Below are 7,778 nucleotides of genomic sequence, written 5' to 3' on the forward strand. Positions count from 1 at the left end.
ATTATACCCATGCTTTCAGTCACAATTAGCTTTTACCCCATGTAGCCTAATGATTTCCATGACATTGATCAAAATGAAGCGTGGTTTTGTTGCAATGTTGTAAGGTAGGCCTACTGTACTTTCTTTTCGTATTAGAGGGGTAAGTGTTCATTTTTCGATAGGCTAACGTTACTTGATGAAGACATGTTGTTAGCTTTAGCTAGCAGGAACTATATGCTTTTGTCTTGAAGCTAAAAACCTTAAAACCTTAAACCTTAAATAAAACCTTCAAATTTCTGAACATGCTTGCGATTTGTTGCGTTATTCAAGAGCGTAATATGGTTTCGTTGCAATAATAAAGAGTGTAATATGGTAGATGCATGAAGAGTTGCTCGCTTAATGTTAGCTAATAGCTAGCTGGTTGAATAGCAGTTTACAATGCTTAGCCTCCTAGCTAGTGGCTACTGTGACATTTCAAATAAAATCTAAATGTTATTTGTCACTTGCTTCGAAAACAACAGTGAAAAGCTTTCTTATGGCCGTTTCCCAACAATACAAAGAGAAAGAAAATACAGAAATAATAGAAAAGTAAAACACGTAATAATAAAAGTTATAATAGATACACAATGAGTAACGATAACTTGGCTATATACAGTATAAGGGGTACGAGGTAATAACTTGGCTATATACAGTATAAGGGGTACCAGTACCGAGTCAATGTGCAGGGGTACCAGGTCATAACTTGGCTATATACAGTATAAGGGGTACCAGTACTGAGTCCATGTGCAGGGGTACCAGGTAATAACTTGGCTATATACACGGGGTACCATTACCGAGTCGATGTGCAGGGGTACGAGGTCATTGAGGTAGATAAGTACATATAACTAGGAATACATTTAAATACATTAGGAATACTTTTCAGCTACGAAGCAAGAATGTCAACCGAACCCTCTCTTGGATCATGACATTCCCATCGCTACTGTGAATTGAAAACTATATGTACATATTATGCAAATTGAAATTTCGTCCCGATAACTCTATTGAGTGAGAATCAGCCATATTACCTCCATTGTCTATGTAGCAGGTTCTGTATGTAGCAGGCTCTGTATGTAGCAGGACTTCTGTATGTAGCAGGTTCTGTATGTAGCAGGACTTCTGTATGTAGCAGGTTCTGTATGTAGCAGGATCTGTATGTAGCAGGTTCTGTATGTAGCAGGTTCTGTATGTAGCAGGTTCTGTATGTAGCAGGTTCTGTATGTAGCAGGTTCTGCATGTAGCAGGCTCTGTATGTAGCAGGTTCTGTATGTAGCAGGTTCTGTAGCAGGTTCTGTATGTAGCAGGCTCTGTATGTAGCAGGCTCTGTATGTAGCAGGTTCTGTATGTAGCAGGTTCTGTATGTAGCAGGTTCTGTATGTAGCAGGCTCTGTATGTAGCAGGTTCTGTATGTAGCAGGTTCTGTATGTAGCAGGTTCTGTATGTAATTAGGGGGCGGAGGGGAGAGGAATTTAAAGAGTAAGAGAAGAAACAATGTCCCTTTGTGTTGCCTAGTAACAGACTGGGAGACTGGACACTGTGTTGCCTAGTAACAGACTAGGAGACTGGACACTGTGTTACCTAGTAGTGGCAGACTGGGAGACTGGACACTGTGTTACCTAGTAGTGGCAGACTGGGAGACTGGACACTGTGTTACCTAGTAGTGGCAGACTGGGAGACTGGACACTGTGTTACCTAGTAGTGGCAGACTGGGAGACTGGACACTGTGTTACCTAGTAGTGGCAGACTGGGAGACTGGACACTGTGTTACCTAGTAGTGGCAGACTGGGAGACTGGACACTGTGTTACCTAGTAGTGGCAGACTGGGAGACTGGACACTGTGTTACCTAGTAGTGGCAGACTGGGAGACTGGACACTGTGTTACCTAGTAGTGGCAGACTAGGAGACTGGACACTGTGTTACCTAGTAGTGGCAGACTGGGAGACTGGACACTGTGTTACCTAGTAGTGGCAGACTGGGAGACTGGACACTGTGTTACCTAGTAGTGGCAGACTGGGAGACTGGACACTGTGTTACCTAGTAGTGGCAGACTGGGAGACTAGGAGACTGGACACTGTGTTACCTAGTAGTGGCAGACTGGGAGACTGGACACTGTGTTACCTAGTAGTGGCAGACTGGGAGACTGGACACTGTGTTACCTAGTAGTGGCAGACTGGGAGACTGGACACTGTGTTACCTAGTAGTGGCAGACTGGGAGACTGGACACTGTGTTACCTAGTAGTGGCAGACTGGGAGACTGGACACTGTGTTACCTAGTAGTGGCAGACTAGGAGACTGGACACTGTGTTACCTAGTAGTGGCAGACTGGGAGACTGGACACTGTGTTACCTAGTAGTGGCAGACTGGGAGACTGGACACTGTGTTACCTAGTAGTGGCAGACTGGAGACAGGACACTGTGTTACCTAGTAGTGGGAGACTAGGAGACTGGACACTGTGTTACCTAGTAGTGGCAGACTGGGAGACTGGACACTGTGTTACCTAGTAGTGGCAGACTGGGAGACTGGGCACTGTGTTACCTAGTAGTAACAGACTGGGAGACAGGACACTGTGTTACCTAGTAGTGGCAGACTGGGAGACTGGACACTGTGTTACCTAGTAGTGGCAGACTGGGAGACTGGACACTGTGTTACCTAGTAGTGGCAGACTGGGAGACTGGACACTGTGTTACCTAGTAGTGGCAGACTGGGAGACTGGACACTGTGTTACCTAGTAGTGGCAGACTGGGAGACTGGACACTGTGTTACCTAGTAGTGGCAGACTGGGAGACTGGACACTGTGTTACCTAGTAGTGGCAGACTGGGAGACTGGACACTGTGTTACCTAGTAGTGGCAGACTGGGAGACTGGACACTGTGTTACCTAGTAGTGGCAGACTGGGAGACTGGACACTGTGTTACCTAGTAGTGGCAGACTAGGAGACTAGGAGACTGGACACTGTGTTACCTAGTAGTGGCAGACTGGGAGACTGGACACTGTGTTACCTAGTAGTGGCAGACTGGGAAAATGGACACTGTGTTACCTAGTAGTGGCAGACTGGGAGACTGGACACTGTGTTACCTAGTAGTGGCAGACTGGGAGACTGGACACTGTGTTACCTAGTAGTGGCAGACTGGGAAAATGGACACTGTGTTACCTAGTAGTGGCAGACTGGGAGACTGGACACTGTGTTACCTAGTAGTGGCAGACTGGGAGACTGGACACTGTGTTACCTAGTAGTGGCAGACTGGGAAAATGGACACTGTGTTACCTAGTAGTGGCAGACTGGGAGACTGGACACTGTGTTACCTAGTAGTGGCAGACTGGGAGACTGGACACTGTGTTACCTAGTAGTGGCAGACTGGGAGACTGGACACTGTGTTACCTAGTAGTGGCAGACTGGGAGACTGGACACTGTGTTACCTAGTAGTGGGAGACTAGGAGACTGGACACTGTGTTACCTAGTAGTGGCAGACTGGGAGACTGGACACTGTGTTACCTAGTAGTGGCAGACTGGGAGACTGGACACTGTGTTACCTAGTAGTGGCAGACTAGGAGACTGGACACTGTGTTACCTAGTAGTGGTAGACTGGGAGACTGGACACTGTGTTACCTAGTAGTGGCAGACTGGGAGACTGGACACTGTGTTACCTAGTAGTGGCAGACTGGGAGACTGGACACTGTGTTACCTAGTAGTGGCAGACTGGGAGACTGGACACTGTGTTACCTAGTAGTGGCAGACTAGGAGACTGGACACTGTGTTACCTAGTAGTGGTAGACTGGGAGACTGGACACTGTGTTACCTAGTAGTGGCAGACTGGGAGACTGGACACTGTGTTACCTAGTAGTGGCAGACTAGGAGACTGGACACTGTGTTACCTAGTAGTGGTAGACTGGGAGACAGGACACTGTGTTACCTAGTAGTGGCAGACTGGGAGACTGGACACTGTGTTACCTAGTAGTGGCAGACTGGGAGACTGGACACTGTGTTACCTAGTAGTGGCAGACTGGGAGACTGGACACTGTGTTACCTAGTAGTGGCAGACTGGGAGACTGGACACTGTGTTACCTAGTAGTGGCAGACTAGGAGACTGGACACTGTGTTACCTAGTAGTGGCAGACTGGGAGACTGGACACTGTGTTACCTAGTAGTGGCAGACTGGGAGACTGGACACTGTGTTACCTAGTAGTGGTAGACTGGGAGACTGGACACTGTGTTACCTAGTAGTGGCAGACTGGGAGACTGGACACTGTGTTACCTAGTAGTGGCAGACTGGGAGACTGGACACTGTGTTACCTAGTAGTGGCAGACTGGGAGACTGGACACTGTGTTACCTAGTAGTGGCAGACTAGGAGACTGGACACTGTGTTACCTAGTAGTGGTAGACTGGGAGACTGGACACTGTGTTACCTAGTAGTGGCAGACTGGGAGACTGGACACTGTGTTACCTAGTAGTGGCAGACTAGGAGACTGGACACTGTGTTACCTAGTAGTGGTAGACTGGGAGACAGGACACTGTGTTACCTAGTAGTGGCAGACTGGGAGACTGGACACTGTGTTACCTAGTAGTGGTAGACTGGGAGACTGGACACTGTGTTACCTAGTAGTGGCAGACTGGGAGACTGGACACTGTGTTACCTAGTAGTGGCAGACTGGGAGACTGGACACTGTGTTACCTAGTAGTGGCAGACTGGGAGACTGGACACTGTGTTACCTAGTAGTGGCAGACTAGGAGACTGGACACTGTGTTACCTAGTAGTGGTAGACTGGGAGACTGGACACTGTGTTACCTAGTAGTGGCAGACTGGGAGACTGGACACTGTGTTACCTAGTAGTGGCAGACTAGGAGACTGGACACTGTGTTACCTAGTAGTGGTAGACTGGGAGACTGGACACTGTGTTACCTAGTAGTGGCAGACTGGGAGACTGGACACTGTGTTACCTAGTAGTGGCAGACTGGGAGACTGGACACTGTGTTACCTAGTAGTGGCAGACTGGGAGACTGGACACTGTGTTACCTAGTAGTGGCAGACTGGGAGACTGGACACTGTGTTACCTAGTAGTGGCAGACTGGGAGACTGGACACTGTGTTACCTAGTAGTGGCAGACTAGGAGACTGGACACTGTGTTACCTAGTAGTGGCAGACTGGGAGACTGGACACTGTGTTACCTAGTAGTGGCAGACTGGGAGACTGGACACTGTGTTACCTAGTAGTGGCAGACTGGGAGACTGGACACTGTGTTACCTAGTAGTGGCAGACTAGGAGACTGGACACTGTGTTACCTAGTAGTGGCAGACTGGGAGACTGGACACTGTGTTACCTAGTAGTGGTAAACTGGGAGACTGGACACTGTGTTACCTAGTAGTGGCAGACTGGGAGACTAGGAGACTGGACACTGTGTTACCTAGTAGTGGCAGACTAGGAGACTGGACACTGTGTTACCTAGTAGTGGCAGACTGGGAGACTGGACACTGTGTTACCTAGTAGTGGCAGACTGGGAGACTGGACACTGTGTTACCTAGTAGTGGCAGACTGGGAGACTGGACACTGTGTTACCTAGTAGTGGCAGACTGGGAAAATGGACACTGTGTTACCTAGTAGTGGCAGACTGGGAGACTGGACACTGTGTTACCTAGTAGTGGCAGACTGGGAGACTGGACACTGTGTTACCTAGTAGTGGCAGACTGGGAGACTGGACACTGTGTTACCTAGTAGTGGCAGACTGGGAGACTGGACACTGTGTTACCTAGTAGTGGCAGACTGGGAGACTGGACACTGTGTTACCTAGTAGTGGCAGACTAGGAGACTGGACACTGTGTTACCTAGTAGTGGCAGACTAGGAGACTGGACACTGTGTTACCTAGTAGTGGCAGACTGGGAGACTGGACACTGTGTTACCTAGTAGTGGCAGACTGGGAGACTGGACACTGTGTTACCTAGTAGTGGCAGACTGGGAGACTGGACACTGTGTTACCTAGTAGTGGTAAACTGGGAGACTGGACACTGTGTTACCTAGTAGTGGTAAACTGGGAGACTGGACACTGTGGACAGGAAAGGGTTCATAGTAGTTCTGTGTGAAATATATGTAGCCTATGACTTGATGTGTTTGTACAGGAAAATACCAGAGTCGGCCAGTCAATTGGAGAGCTGATTGTAACTTACAGAAGTAGAACCTATCCTTAGGATGCTTATAGAATCTAAACTGTTTCAATGAAGGTCTATTTCCAACCCAATCTGTTTGATAATATTATATATAGGATATGACCTAGAGGTAACCCATAGTGCAGTCCTTTATAGTCTAGACAATACATTCAGTTAAACAAAGGAGGATAAAATCACTTGGCACACTTTCCATCTTAATGTATATTTACTAAAGCCAACGAAAGGCCATCCTGTTTTGGACACATATCCTGGTTGTTGTTGGAGAAGAACCATTCAAACCTCAAGAGACTTCCTGGTCAAATGAAGGTGAAATATCATGGTTGTTGTTGGAGAAGAACCATTCAAAACTCAAGAGACTTCCTGGTCAAATGAAGGTGAAATATCATGGTTGTTGTTGGAGAAGAACCATTCAAAACTCAAGAGACTTCCTGGTCAAATGAAGGCGAGATAATATATTCCTTTAGCTGCATTGTTCCATGTGTCTTATTCTCCCTCCATCTAAGGCTTTAACAGACCAATCACTGCAGCTCCACATGGGAAGGACCTCCTCCCATTCCTGGAAATCACACAAAGCCTGTCTGCTGACGCCCCACTGCAACCTGAAGTATCCCTGCTGATGTTGGCCACGGTGTTATGAGCTATGAGGGTAACAGGTGCCCCAGACCAGCTTAACGTGTTATTTTCACTGTTGCAACAGCATAAAAACAAGAGAAGGGCAATATTGGATGTTGCGTATTGTTATGATCAATGTCATTTAAAGAAGACAATACAACAGGATATACAGTGCACTATAGGTTATTAGATGTTGACTCCGCCGTGCACTGGACTATGGTACAGACTGAAGACTTTGACAAACTACCTTACAAAGGCAAAACCTCTGACTCATCAAGCTGGGTAGCAACGCGCTTTAGGATTAAGCAAGAGAAAAACAGTGAACATCGCAATTGTTTCCACAATCCCTCTGAGAGAGGCTCCCGTTTAGCTTTGTCTGGTTCCAAATGAGACCAGTTTGTTTCAAAGCTTGAGACCAATTGCAATGCTGACTTTCAACTTAAAGGGGCACTTAACCAATCCCTATTTTAACATCCTCTTTCAGTATCACTGGTATGGTGCTGGAGATAATGTAGATATATGATGTTCAAAATGGGTGAAGTCTCCCTTTAAGTCTACATGGTAAACGGTATGTTCCAGTGTCAGCCATTTAACTGACCTAAAGTTTAGAGTTCTCCCTGTTTATGTCCCAAATGGCACCCTATTCCCTACATAGTGCACTACCCCCCCATAGGGCTCTGGTCAAAAGTAGTGCACTATCTAGGGAATAGGGTGCTATTTGGGATGTACCCCCTGTCTTTAGCTCCTGAATGAGAGGAGGGTTGCTCTGCTGTCGTTCATTCTTAACTGACACCTTGAGTGTCTAGTGCTGAACCCCTCCGCTCCAGGTTGTTGTGGCTATCTCTTACAGCAGAAACACTTGAAGCTACTCAGACACTAATTATTATGTTGAGCAGTTATCAGCAGACAGTCTGGTGTTTATTCCATCGGCTCTCAGCTGTGTACCGTGACTGGAGAGTGAGTAGTACAGAAGCTGTTAAAGTTAAACCGAC

At 47.2% G+C, this 7,778-nt stretch overlaps 1 long non-coding RNA gene across 1 annotated transcript; it reads right to left on the bottom strand.

Annotated features, from left to right (window-relative positions):
* Positions 1–652: 652 nt before the first annotated feature.
* LOC311126128 lies at positions 653–7,772 on the bottom strand. Its single transcript, XR_014612952.1, has 2 exons — positions 4,839–7,772; positions 653–4,762 (listed from the first exon to the last, which is right to left on the bottom strand). It is a non-coding gene; the product is annotated as an uncharacterized lncRNA (long non-coding RNA).
* Positions 7,773–7,778: the final 6 nt, after the last annotated feature.

The sequence above is a fragment of the Coregonus lavaretus genome, assembly GCF_964263955.1.
Source record: "Coregonus lavaretus genome assembly, contig: HAP1_SCAFFOLD_10228, whole genome shotgun sequence".
Taxonomy (NCBI): domain Eukaryota; kingdom Metazoa; phylum Chordata; class Actinopteri; order Salmoniformes; family Salmonidae; genus Coregonus; species Coregonus lavaretus.